Source organism: Pan paniscus, chromosome 11 (genome assembly GCF_029289425.2).
Source record: "Pan paniscus chromosome 11, NHGRI_mPanPan1-v2.0_pri, whole genome shotgun sequence".
In the NCBI taxonomy this organism is placed as follows: Eukaryota; Metazoa; Chordata; class Mammalia; order Primates; family Hominidae; genus Pan; species Pan paniscus.
Window position 1 is genome coordinate 90,425,483 of NC_073260.2, and position 14,418 is coordinate 90,439,900.

At 47.0% G+C, this 14,418-nt stretch overlaps 1 protein-coding gene across 4 annotated transcripts in view; it reads left to right on the top strand.

Moving 5' to 3' along the window:
- LOC100976766 (inosine-5'-monophosphate dehydrogenase 1-like) overlaps nucleotides 1-14,418 on the top strand; it is a 49,837-nt gene continuing 35,419 nt past the window's right edge. For 2 of the 4 annotated variants that reach the window (XM_055117294.1, XM_055117297.1), the window contains exon 1: nucleotides 1-14,418. This exon is cut by the window's right edge and continues 15,282 nt beyond it. The gene's annotated coding sequence lies outside the window, so the exon portion shown is untranslated. The other 2 variants (XM_055117296.1, XM_055117295.1) reach the window with 2 other exon arrangements.

Below are 14,418 nucleotides of genomic sequence, written 5' to 3' on the forward strand. Positions count from 1 at the left end.
CCAATGGGAGGAGCCGACGGTGACATAACTAATCTCTCTTCTAGCGAGGAGCTACTCCGGCAACATGGAGCATTGCAATTGGAATGAGTAAACCCTGCTGACCTAAGGGGGAAGGAGGAAAGGAGGGGGTCACTAAGAGTGTAAGACTTGGGTTTGGCGAGGCGGCCAAAGCGGGAAACCCAAGAGCCTTGAATCGCGAAGGTATGCCCAAAGAGTTAGCAGCGAGTCCTACTTGGGAATTAAGACATCTAGCTTCTGTTCAGGGTCAGCGACCTGGTACAACTCATACCCTTTCTGGACCTAACTTTTCCCATGTATAGAGGACTAAGTTGAAAGGTGACTTCTAGGCCGGGCGCAGTGGCTCACGCCTGTAACTCCAGCACTTTGAGAGGCCGAGGCAGGAGGATCGCTTGAGCCCGGGAGGTCGAGGCTGCGGTAGCCGTGATCGCGCCACTGCACTCCAGGTGGGCAACGGAACGCGACTCTGTATCAAAAGAAAAAAAAACAAAGGTGACCTCTAAGTCTTCCTTCAATTCTGACATTCTATGGGTTTAAACCAGGTAATCCTATCCCAAGCCTTCACTGCCTTCTGTGGGGGTTTTTGTTGTTGTTGTTGTTTCTGTTTGGGGTGTTTTTTGTTTTTTTGAGACAGGGTCTCGCTCTGTCGCCTAGGCTGGAGTGCAGTGGCGCGATGTTGGCGCACTGCAACCCTGCAACCTCCACCTGTCGGGCTCAAGTGATCCTCCCACCTCAGCCTTCTGAGTAGCTTGGACTATAGCCACATGCCAACATGCCCGGATAATTTTTATTATTTTATATATATATATGGAGAGACGGGGTCTCACCATGTTGCCCAGGCTGGTGGTAAACTTCTGGGCTCAAGCCTCAGTCTCCCAAATTGCTGGGATTGTAGGCGTGAGCCATGGCGCTGGCCTTCTGTGTCTTTCTATGTCTGCTGGAATTAGGAGACAGAGAATTATTAATTGAATAAGATGACTCTTGAGCCCAGGAGTTCGAGACCAATTTAAGCAACATAATGAGACCCCCGTCTCTACAAAAAGTTTGGTAAAAATTAGGTGAGCCTGGGCAACATAGTGAGACCTTGTCTCTACAAAAACTCAAATTATCTGGGCTTGGTGGCATGTGCCTGTGGTCCTAACTATTCAGGAGGCTGAGATAGGAGGATCACTTGAGCCTGAGAGGTCGAGGCTACAGTGAGCCAGGATTGTGCTGGTGTACTCCAAACATGGGTGACAGAGCAAGATCTTGTCGCAATAAAATAAAATAAAATGACTAGGCACGATGGCTAACGCCTGTAATCCCAGCACTTTGGGAGGCCAAGATGGTCAGATCTCTTGAGCTCAGGAGTTTGAGACCAGCCTGGGCAACGTGGAGAATCTTCATCTCTAACAACAACAAAAAACAGTTGGGCATGGTGGTACACGACTGTAGTCCCAGCTATTGGGTTCTGCAAATGAGACCCTATCTAAAAATAAAATAAAATTGTAAAAAATTAGCCAGACATGGTTGTACACATCTGTGGTCCCAGCTAGTCAGGAGGCTGAGGTGAGAAAATGGCCTCAGCCTGGGAGGTTAAGGCTGCTGTGAGCAATGATCATGCCATTGCACTCTAGCCTGGGCAACAGAGCAAGACTCTGTCTCAAAAAAAAAAAAAAAAAAAAAAACAAGGTCGGGTGTGGTGGCTCACGCCTGTAATCCCAGAACTCTGGGAGGCTGAGGCAGGCAGATCATCTGAGGTCAGGAGTTTAAGACCAGCCTACCCAACATGGTGAAACCCCATCTCTACTAAAAATACAAAATAAAAATTAGCTAGGTATGTTGGTGGGCGCCTGTAATCCCAGCTATGTGGGAGGCTGAGGCATGAGAATCGCTTGAACCCAGGAGGTGGAGGTTACAGTGAGCGAGATCAAGCCACTGCACTCCAGCCTGGGTGACAAAGCCAGACCCTGTCTCAAAAAAAAAAAAAAAAAAAAAAGTCTGGGCGCAGTGGCTCATGCCTATAATCCCAGGACTTTGGGAGGCCGAGGCAGGTGGATAACCTGAGGTGAGGAGTTCGAGAGCAGCCTGGCCAACATGGTGAAACCCCATCTCTACTAAAAATTCAAAAATTAGCTGGGCGTGATGGTGGCAGCTGTAATCCTAGCTATTCAAGAGGCTGAGGCAGAAGAATCACTTGAACCTGGGAGGTGGAGGTTGCAGTGAGGTGAGGTTGCACCACGTCACTCCAGCCTAGGTGACAGAGCAACACTCTGTCTCAGAAAAAAAAAAAAAGGGCCAGGCACGGTGGCTCATGCCTGTAATCCCAGCACTTTGGGAGGCCGAGGCGGGCAGATCACATGAGGTCAGGAGTTCAAGACCAGCCTGACCAGCATGGAGAAACCCCGTCTCTACTAAAAATACAAAAAAAATTAGCTAGGTGTGGTGGCAAATGCCTGTAATCCCAGCTACTTGGGAGGCTGAGGCAGGAGAATTGCTTGAGCCCAGGAGGCAGAGATTGCGGTTAGCTGAGATCACACCATTGCACTCCAGCCTGGGCAACAAGAGCAAAACTCCATTCAAAAAAAAGAAATGGAAAAGAAGTGGAGGCATTTACCTAGAAAAACAAATACCTCTTAACCTTCCTAGGAGTGATTCATACTTGTCAGTTTCTAGGTGTGAATCCCAGTGTTGACTCACCTGGGGCCAGAAGAGGCTGAATAGGATGCCAGTCCTCTGTTTCCCCTACCCTGTATCTTTCCCTCTCAGTGCACGTAGACAGTGACCAGCATACCTGCTGGCCTGCCAACAGCAATACAGAAAAAAGGGGCACCAACCTGCACCCTCCCTCTTTCCGTCTTCTTTCTCCCTCCCTTTATACACCAGGCATTTACAATGTCTAAGAACAGAGACAGAAAAGACAGACAACCACCTCTACAATATTTCATTCATTTAGCCATCCAGTACTAATTAAGTCCTACCATGTGCCAGGCACCACAAGTCTGCAAAGATGCTCTCAAGGCAGCCCAGTGAGGGAAGCAGATAAGTGTCCAGATAATGATGGCACCTGACAGAAAATAAACTGAGTCCGGCCGGGCATGGTGGATCACGCCTGTAATCCCAGCACTTTGGGAGGCTGAGGCAGGCGTATCATGAGGTCAGGAGATCGAGACCATCCTGGCTAACACGGTGAAACCCCTGTTTCTACTAAAAATACAAAAAGTTAGCCAGGTGTGGTAGCACACGCCTGTAGTCCCAGCTACTTGGGAGGCTGAGGCAGGAGAATCGCTTGAACCCGGGAGGCGGAGGTTGCAGTGAGCAGAGATCACGCCACTGCACTCCAGCCTGGGTGACAGAGCAACACTCTGTCTCAAAAAAAAAAATAAAGAAAGAAAATAAACTGAGTCCCTTAAGTAGCACAATCCATGCCTGAGGAGTAGAGAGGAGAGGGAATTCAGGTACACTTGAGAAATTCGGAGATTTCATGGCAAATTGAAGCATTTAAGTTAGGCCTTAAAGGCCAGATAGAATGAAGGGTGCCTAAAGTAGTCTGGGCAAAGGCATGGATGCAAGAAATTTCCAGGAATGTTCAGGATCAGTAAGTAGAGCAAAGGGTATATGTAGAAGAGCAGAAGGAGGTAAGTTTGGAGAAACCAGGAAGGAAGAGGCTTGGCTTGGGTTTAACCGTTCTAAGTCTGTAAGAAAAAGTCACTGGCATCCTTGGCAAAGACATCTTTTCTCCTGGGAAAATCAAGGGAAAAGTTAGGATGAATCCTTAGAACCTTGAAGATCAGATTGAAACCTTTTGCCCTTCCCCAGAAACTCATAGTTACAACGAAGGACTCAGATATCTGGGTAACCTCTGAGGCTTCTCTCAATTCTAAGAACGATGTGATGACCATCATATAAAGATGCAATTATCCTGATGACCATGATATAGATAATTTTCCATTCCAACAGATGAATACACAAACACAAAAAGGTACAATAAAATATTAAAAGAGAATATAGAAGAATATTTTCTGAGTTATGGGATGGAAAGAACTTGTCTAATCATAACACCAAATGCAGAAGCCATGAAGGAAATAGTTGACAGATTTGATGATGGCAAAAGACCCCATACACAAAGTGAAAAGATAAACTGGAAGAAAATATTTGTAACCTATATAACAGAAAAAGTTAATTTTCCCAGTATACAAATAATTTTACAAATCAGTGTGAAAAATGGAATGATTCAATTAAAAAAAAGTGTGTATAGTTTGCAAGAGGCAATTAGCCAAAGAAGAAATACAAATAGCTAGTGAACATATGAGAAAATGGTCAATATCACTGATAATTTTTTTTTTTTTTTGAGACAGAGTCTCACTTTGTCGCCCAGGCTGGAGTGCAAAGGCACAATCTCGGCTCACTACAACCTCTGCCTCCTGGGTTCAAGCGATTCTCCTGCCTCAGCCTCCTGAATAGCTGGGATTACAGGCATGCGCCACCACATTCGGCTAGTTTTTGTATTTTTAGTAGAGATGGGGTTTCACCATGTTGTTCAGGCTGGTCTCAAACCCCCAACCTCATGATCCTCCCCACCTCAGCCTCCTAAAGTGCTGGGATTACAGGCGTGAGCCACCGCACTGGGCTGATAATTTTTAAAAACGAAACAAGGCTCTAATTTTTACCTAACAAATTGGCAAAAGCTGAAAAGATCAAGTATATCCAATGCTGGGTCTGATGCAGTGGCTCATGCCTATAATCTCAGCACTTTGGGAGGCTGAGGCGGGAGTGAGGCCAGGAGTTTGAGTCCATCCTGGGCAACAGGCCTTGTTCTGTCACCCAGGCTGGAGTGCAGTGGTGCAATCATAGATCACTGCAGCTTCGAACTTCTGGACTTAAGGGATCGTCCCGCCTCAGCCTCCCGGATAGCTGGGACTGGCAGGTACATGCCACCATACCTGGCTAATTTTTTATTTTATTTTATTTTATTTAAGTTTTGTTTGTTTGTGTTGTTTTCTTTTGAAATGTAGTCTCGCTCTGTCATCCAGGCTGGAGTGCAGTGGCACAATCTCGGCTCACTGCAACCTCTGCCTCCCAGGTTCAAATGATTCCCCTGTCTCAGGCTTCCAAGTAGCTGGGATTACAGGCATGCGCCACCATGCACCGCTTTTTTTTTATATTTTTGGTAGAGACGGGATTTCTCCATGTTGGCTAGGCTGGTCTCGAACTCCTGGCCTCAAGTGATCCACCTCCCACCCCTCCTGAAGTGCTGAGATTACAGATATGAGCCAGCGCACCCAGCTTGTGGGTTTTTTTTTTTTTTTTTTTTGAGACAGGGTTTCAGTCTTCTGTCACCCAGGCTGGAGTGCAATGGCGTGATCTCAGCTCACTGCAACCTCTGCCTCCCAGGCTCAAGAGATCCTCCCACCTCCATCTCCAGAGTAGCTGGGACCACAAGCACATACCACCATGCCTGACTAATTTTGTGTATTTTTGGTAGAGACAGGGTTTCACCATGTTGCCCAGGCTGGTCTCAAACTCCTGAGCTCAAGCAATCTGCCAGCCTCGGCTTACCAAAGTGCTAAGACTATGGGCATGAGCCATGGCACCCAGCCATTTTTTTTTCTTTTTTGTAGAGTCAGGATCTCGCTATATTGACCAGGCTGGTCTCAAACTCTTGGCCCCAAGTGATCCTGCTGCCGTGGCCTCCCAAAGTGCTGGAATTCCATGCACGAGCTACCATGCTCAGCCCCCCATCTTAATTGATTTTAAAAAATTATTTAATAAAAAAGTATATCCAGCCGGGCATGGTGGCTCACACCTGTAGTCCCAGCACTTTGGGAGGCCAAGGCGGGTGGACCACCTGAGGTTGGGAGTTCGAGATCAGCCTGGCCAACATGGCAAAATCCTGTGTCTACTAAAAATACAAAAATTAGCCGGCGTAGTGGTGTGCACCTGTAATCCCAGCATTTGGGAGGCTGAGGCAGGAGAATCGCTTGAACCCAGGAGGCAGAGGTTGCAGTGAGCCAAGATAGCTCCACTGCACTCCAGCCTGGGCGACAGAGCAAGATTTTGTCTCAAAAAAATAAATAAATAAAGTGTATCCAATGGTGCATAGATGGATAAACTTTTTTTTTTTTTTTTTTTAAAGAAACAGTCTCTCTATGGTGCACAGGCTGGTCTCAAGCTCCTGGTCTCAAGCAATCCTCCCACCTTGACCTCCCAAAGTGCTGGGATTAGGCATGAGCCACCGTGTCTAGCAAAATAAGCATTCTCATACACTGCTGACAACAGTATAAATTGGTAGAATCTTTTCGTGGAGCAATTTGGCAGTAACTATCGCAGTTACAGCAGTATATTGTGGAGTAAAAAGCAAGTTGCAGAATAATGCATATGGTATTTATTTTTGTAAAAAAAAATGTGTGTAGAGATAGTCTATATATGTGTGTGTATGTATATATGTATATATATGTGTGTATATATGTGTATATATATGTGTGTGTATATATAAGCATGGATGAAAAACTGAAAGGACACACACTAAATTATTATTTGTGGCTGTGAAGGAAATAGGATTTGGCTGGAGTGGGGCGGGCAGCAGAACTTGGGACTAAAGAAGGAGGGGCGGCCAGGCGCAGTGGCTCACGCCTGTAATTCCAGCACTTTGGGAGGCTGACTTTGGGAGGCTGACTTTGGGAGGCCAAGGTGGGCAGATCACTTGAGGTCAGGAGTTCGAGACCAGCTTTGCCAAAACCCGTCTCTACCAAAAATACAAAAAAAAAAAAAAAAAATTAGCCAGGCCTGGTGGCGCGCACCTCTAATCCCAGCTACTCAGGAGGCTGAGACAGGAGAAAAGCTTGAACCCGGGAGATGGAGGTTGCAGTAAGCTGAGATCATGCTGCTGCACTCCAGCCTGGGCGACAGAGCGACACTCTGTCTCAAAAAAAAAAAAAAAAAAAAAAGGAGAAGAAGAAGGGGAAGTGGAAACCACACAGAAGCGATGCAGCCACTGCTGGGAAATGCCCCATAGCCGGAAGAGGAAGAACTGCCCTGGCTTCTTCTTCCTCTCACCTCCAGTCTTCTTCCAGTGCCTCCCATTGGCTGAATATAGCTAGTATGTGGTTGTCAAAGAAGCTGGGAAATGTAGTTTTCAGAAGAAGAACAGAGAATGAGTCCGAGAACAAAGATGCAATGACCAGCCTCTAAAAAGTGATTTGCTAGGCTAGGTGTGGTGGCTCACGCCTGTAATCCCAGCACTTTGGGAGGCTGAGGTGGGAGGATCACGAGGTCAGGAGATCGAGACCATCCTGGCTAACACGGTGAAACCCCGTCTCTACTAAAAATACAAAAAATTAGCCAGGAGCGGTGGTGGGTGCCTGTAGTCCCAGCTACTTGGGAGGCTGAGGCAGGAGAATGGTGCCAACCCGGGAGGCAGAGCTTGCAGTGAGCCAAGATCACGCCACTTCATCCCAACCTGGGCGACAGCGAGACTCTGTCTCAAAAAAAAATAAAAAAATAAAAATAATTTGGTAGTTCAAAGACTTAATGAAAGGGGCCAGGTGTGGTGGCTCACACCTGTAATCCTAGCACTTTGGGAGGCCAAGATAGGTGGATCACCTGAGGTCAGGAGTTTGAGACCAGCCTGGCCAACATGGTGAAACCCCATCTCTACTAAAAAATACAAAAAAATTAGCTGGGCGTGGTGGTGCATGCCTGTAGTCCCAGCTACTTGGGAGACTGAGGCAGGAGAATTGCTTGAACCCAAGAGACAGAGGTTGCAGTGAGCTGAGATCATGCCACTACACTCCAGCCTGGGCAACAGAGCGAGACTCAAAAAAAAAAAAAAAAAAAAAAAAGAATAAGAGAGATGGAGAACCAGATACGAAAAGCAGGAGAAAATTTAGAGAAAAAAAAAACACACAGCAGGAAGCATAGCAAAAAGTTATCTTGTAAAATAGTAAAAGATAATTTTATTAAGCTTTTTAAAATGGGGTTAGTAGACTGTCGTGGCAGTGGGCCAGAAGACCTCTGTGCATAGTAATTCATTCAGCTAATTAATGTACTTAGGTCTACTATACACCAAGCTCTGTGCTGCAGTGGGAACAAAGGTTAAACAAGACCAGGCTTCAGCCATCAAAACTCTCAGGAGGAAGACAAACTTGTAAGACACACAATTACAATATAGTTAAATCATATCAGTGAGCTCAAGGACAAGGCCTGCCACTAGGCTAAACTGTACCTTTGTGCATGATAGGAAAAGGCACCCTCCCTAAGAGGTTGCAGTGCCAGGATATACAGCTTGGCAAGCTGAGTGCAGCTGGATTTCAGTCCTCCCTGGTCCCTGAGCCAGGCACTTTTGTACAGAGTATAAAGGACACATCCATACTTGGCTTTCTTGCTTGAGGAGGAAGAGACTGGCACCTATGGAAGGAGGGTAGAATCATCCTTTGAGGATGTGCATCTGTGCAGCAGGAAGCCCTAGGACACCAGTTTCCTAGCCCAGAACATCATGGGAAACTTCAGTGGCTTTAGTTGCTTCTGGAGCTGCTGTGAAGGAGTTGGCAAAGGAAACTCCCAGAAATTTGGAAAGGCTCCTTTGGAAGGAAAAATTGACAGATGGTGTTTATAGTTTTGCTTTGGTTCTCCTATTGGAGTGAATCCCAGATGTTTTCTTCCATTTCCAAGATAGTGTTAGATTGAAAAGGCTCCTTTGCCCAAAAATAATGAAATGTCAGTATACACAGTTAAGTGTGGGCACATGGACAAGTGAATCCTGTGCCAGGTCAGCAAAGTGTGATTTGCTGCTGTGTGAATCCAAGGTTTGGAGTTACCATTCTAGATTTCTCTTTTTATTTTTATTTATTTTTTGAGATAGGGTCGTGTTCTGTCACCCAGGCTGGAGTGCAGTGGCATGATCACAGCTCACTGCAGCCTTAACCTCCTGCCCTTAAGCGATTCTCCTGCCTTAGCATCCCAAATAGCTGGAACTACAGACATGTGCTGCCACATCCAGCTAATTAAAAAATAATAATAATAATAATTCTGGCCAGGCGTAGTGGCTCACGCCTGTAATCCCAGCACTTTGGGAGGCCGAGTAGGGTGGATCACCTGATGTCAGGAGTTCGAGACCAGCCTGACCAACGTGGAGAAAATACAAAATTAGCTGGGTGTGGTGGCACATGCCTGTAATCCCAGCTACTGGGGAGGCTGAGGCAGGAGAATCGCCTGAACCCAGGAGGCAGAGGTTGCAGTGAGCCGAGATCACGCCATTGCACTCCAGCCTGGGCAACAAGAGCGAAACAAACAAAAAAAATTGTGAAGATGAAGTCTCATTATGTTGCCTTACTTGAGTTTTCTTAAAAACATTTTTTTACACAAAACACATGAATTTTTTCCCATTGTAAATGATTCAGACACTAGAAAGTGTATTTTAGATCCAGGTGCAGTGGCTCACACCTGTAATCCCAGCACCTTGGGAAGCCAAGGCAGGCAGATTACTTGACACAGGAGTTCGAGACCAGCCTGAGCAATATAGTGAGATTCCCGACTCTACAAAAATACAAAAAATTAGCCGGGCATGGTTACACATACCTGTAGTTCCAGCTACTTGGGAAGCTGAGGTGGGAGAATCGGTTGAGCCCAGGAGGTCGAGGCTGCAGTGAGCTGGGATCACACTACTGCACTTTAACCTGGGCAACAGAGTGACACTCTGTCTCAAAAAAAAAAAGGAAGAGAAAAAAAAAGAAAGTGTATTTTAGGGATGTTGTGGTGTGTGTGGTGTGCTCCTCAGATCTCTCCTCTTCTGAACTGCTGAAACCCTTACTCTCCCAGCTGCTGGGAATGTTAAGGGCTGTCAGCTGGCAGTTAAGCACCCCACACAACCCTGCTGTGCGCGGTAGCTCGCACCTGTAATCCCAGCACTTTGGGAGGCCGAGGCAGGCAGATCACCTGAGGTCAGGAGTTTGAGACCAGCCTGACCAAAATGGAGAAACCCCATCTCTACAAAAAAATACAGAATTAGGCCGGGCGCGGTGGCTCATGCCTGTAATCCCAGCACTTTGGGAGGCTGAGGCGGGCGAATCACCTGAGGTCAGGAGCTGGAGAGCAGCATGGCCAACATGGTGAAACCCCGTCTCCACAAAATATACAGAAAAATTAGCCGGGCGTGGTGGTGGGCGCCTGTAATCCCAGCTACTCGGGAGCCTGAGGTAGGAGAATCGCTTGAACCCGCAAGGCAGAGGTTGCAGTGAGCCAAGATCGCGCCATTGCACTCCAGCCTGGGCAACAAGAGTGAAACTCTGTCTCAAAAAAAAAAAAAAGGCCCGGCACAGTGACTCACACCTGTAATCCCAGCACTTTGGGAGGCCAAGGCGGGTGGATCACGAGGTCAGGAGATCGAGACCATCGTGGCTAACACAGTGAAACCCCGTCTCTACTAAAAATACAAAAAATTAACCGGGCGCAGTGGCGGGCGCCTGTAGTCCCAGCTATTCGGGAGGCTGAGGCAGGAGAATGGCTGAACCCGGGAGGCAGAGCTTGCAGTGAGCCGAGATCGTGCCACTGCACTCCGGCCTGGGCAAAAGAGCAAGACTCCATCTCAAAAAAAAAAAAAAAAAAAAGCACCCCACACAACCTTGGCTGAGAAGAGCTGCCTCATTTAAAGTCATGCCCATGGTAACCCACATTCAAAGACTGATTAGTACAGGGTTATAAAGACCCCGTTACCCTGGCCCCAGTGAGGGAAAGTTTTACAGGGCTATCTTAGGTCCAGTGCTCTGCATGGAATTGACTGAGACTTTTTTGTGAATGCCCTGCAACCTAACCTTGCTTCTTTCACTCTCCCAAGGATGGTGATCCTAAAAGCACTCTTCAGTAAACTTTCTGGATTCAAATCTCTGCTTCTCTGCTTCCTGGGGAACCCAATTTACAATAATTGGTACCAGGAGTGATCCAAGAAAGTAAACCCTAAAATGAAATTTGGGAGTCACTCAGCAGTCGGTTGACAATGAGGATATCATCACTAGTGATAGGTGAAACACTGTTAGCCCCTAGCATGTGATAGTAATACAGTTGTTAAAAATTTCAGCAGTGGTTAATGGAGATGTTTTACCCAAGGAAAGAATACATGGGAGGGTGGAGGAACACATGTATTAGGCATTTGAGAAGTAATAGGATGTTTGTTGTTGGGGATAATATTGAAGAAAGACAATGAAGATTAAGTGTGAAAGTCGAAGGGCCTTCTTGGCAGTATATAAAGATACTATCATCTCCTACAGCCAAAGGGCAGAAAAACCTGAGGATCAGACCTAAAACATAATTATAAAATTTGCAGAGCTCTAGAGAGGTTGAATTCTCAGCCCTGAAAGGTTAGCTACCAAGGTTAGAGTCCTGACTGAGAAAGAGCAAAAATGGGAGGCCAGGCATGGTGGCTCATGCCTGTAATCCTAGCACTTTGGGAGGCCAAAGCTGGAGAATCACTTGAGCCCAAGAGTTCAAGACTAGCCTGAGCAACATGGTGAAACCCTGTCTTTACAAAAAATTACCAGGGCATGGTGGCATGCACGTGTGGTTCCAGCTACCTGGGAGACTAAGGTGGGAGGACTGATTCAGCCCAGGAGGTCAAGGCTGCAGTGAGCCTCAATCACTCCACTGCACTCCAGCATGGGTGACAGAGTGGGACCCTGTCTCAAAAGAAAGAAAGAAGAAGATGGGAGACATGGGATGGCAATATCTGGGTCGACATACTTGAACAATCATTAACTTCCAGTCTTTCCTGTACCTCTGGGCCTTCGCAAGTGGCCGGATGTAGTTTAGATATTTGTCCCCACCCAAATCTCATGTTGAATTGTAATCCCCAGTGCTGGAGGAGGGGCCTGCTGGGAGGTGTTTGGATCATGAGGGTGGATCCCTCATGGCTTGGTGGGTGCAGTCTTCGTGATAGTGAGTTCTCATGAGAGCTGGTCATTTAAAAGTGTGTACACCTCGCCGCCACTTTCTCTTTCTCTTGTTTCCATTCTAGCCATGTGATGTCCCTGCTCCCCCTTTGCCTTATGCCATGATTGGAAGCTTCCTGAGGCCTCCCCGGAACAGATGCTGCTATACTTCCTGTACAGCCTGCATAACCATGAGCCATTAAACATCTTTTTTTTTTTTTTTTTTTTGAGATGGAGTCTCGCTCTGTCACCCAGGCTGGAGTGCAGTGGTGCAATCTCGATTCACTGCAAGCTCCGCCTCCTGGGTTCACGCCATTCTCCTGCCTCAGCCTCCCAAGTAGCTGGGACTACAGGCTCCCGCCACCAGACCCGGCTAATTTTTTGTATTTTTAGTAGAGGTGGGGTTTCACCATGTTAGCCAGGATGGTCTCGATCTCGTGACCTCGTGATCCACCCACTTCGGCCTCCCAAAGTGCTGGGATTACAGGCATGAGCCACCATGCCCGGCCTAAACATCTTTTCTTATAAATTATTCAGTGTCAGGTATTTCTTTTTTTTTTTTTAAGTTCAGGGGTACATGCGCTGGATATGCAGGTTTGTTACATAGATAAACGTGTGCTGTGGTGGTTTGCTGCACAGATCATCCTATCACCTAGGTATTAAGCCCAGCATCCATTAGCTATTCTTCGTGATGCTCTCCCTCCTCCCTGCCAGGTATTTCTTTAGAGCAGCGCAAGAAGGACCCAACACATTGCCCATTCCTCTTCGTTAAAGCTTAGCATTCCTCCTTGCTTGAAGACGATGTAAAAATACCTGCCTTACAAGATAGGTGCCTCTTTACCTGGGCATGGTGGTGTGCACCTGTAATCCCAGCTACTCAGGAGGCAGAAGCCGGATAATCACTTGAACATGGGAGGTCGAGGCTGTAGTGAGCCGAAATTGCGCCACTGCACTCCAGCCTGGGTGACAGAGCAAGATCCTGTCTCAAAAAAAAAAAAAAAAAAAAAAAAAGATAGGTGCCTTGCCATCTGGATCTACTTTAAAGTCCCAACCTAATCATTAGACCAATAACTAAAATTAAATAACAACATGAATGACCAGGACATGCCGAAGGAGGAAAGAGACTATAGCTAAAGGAGCTGTAGAACATAACCAATATGTACTGACAAATGGCAGGAGAATATTCATGGGACTGGATTCTGAGGATTCCAATTCTCAACCAAAATAGGGAGAGGTTATCAACTTGGAACACAGGATTTAACACCCTGACAAGGACCCTGAGAAATAGTGCTAACATATTCTTAGGATGGGTCTTATGAGCTTAGAGAAAGTGATGGGCTGTAATAAATAAATAGAAATATCAGACCGGGCAGCTCATACCTCTAATACCAGCTCTTTGGGAAGCTAAGGTGGGTGGATCACTTGAGGAGTTTGAGACCAGCCTGGCCAACATGGTGAAACCCCATCTCTACTAAAAATACAAAAATTAGGCCGGGCGCGGTGGCTCACGCCTGTAATCCCAGCACTTTGGGAGGCCGAGGTGAGTGGATCAAGAGGTCAGGAGATCGAGACTATCCTGGCTGACACGGTGAAACCTCGCCTCTACTAAAAATACAGAAAATTAGCCGGGCACCGTGGCAGGTGCCTGTAGTCCCAGCTACTCGGGAGGCTGAGGCAGGAGAATGGCGTGGACCCGGGAAGCAGAGCTTGCAATGAGCCAAGATCGCGCCACTGCACTCTGTCTGCCTAGGCGACAGAGCGAAACTCTGTCTCAAAAAAAAAAAAATAAAAAATAAAAAATAAAAATACAAAAATTAGACCGAGCGTGGTGGCTTATGCCTCTTATCCCAGCACTTTGGGAGGCTGAGGTAGGTGGATCACCTGAGGTCAGGAGTTTGGGACCAGCCTGGCCAACATGGGGAAACCTCGTCTCTACTAAAAATACAAAAAAAATTAGCTGGGCAAGGTGGCGCATACCTGTAATCCCAGCTACTGGGGAGGCTGAGGCAGGAGAATCACCTCAACCCAGGAGGCAGAGCTTGCTGTGAGACGAGATCACGCCATTGCACTCCAGCCTGGGCAACAAGAGTGAGACTCCGTCTCAAGCGAACAAACAACAACAAACAAACAAAAAATTAATGGGGAGTGGTGGCTTGCACCTGTAATCCCAGCTACTTGGGAGGCTGAGGCAGGAGAATTGCTTGAACCCAGGAGGGTGAGGTTGCAGTAAGCCGAGATCACACCACTGCACTGCAGCCTGGGTGACAGAGTGAGACTCTGTCTCAAAAAAAAAAAAAAAAAAGAGGCTGGGTACAGTGGCTCATGCCTATAATCCTAGCACTTTGGGAGGCTGAGGCGGGTGGACCACCTGAGGTCAGGAGTTCAAGCCTGGCCAACAAGGTGAAACCCCGTCTCTACTAAAAATACAAAAATTAGCCAGGCGTGGTGGCAGGCACTTGTAATCCCAGCTACTCAGGAGGCTAAGGCAGGAGAATCGCTTGAA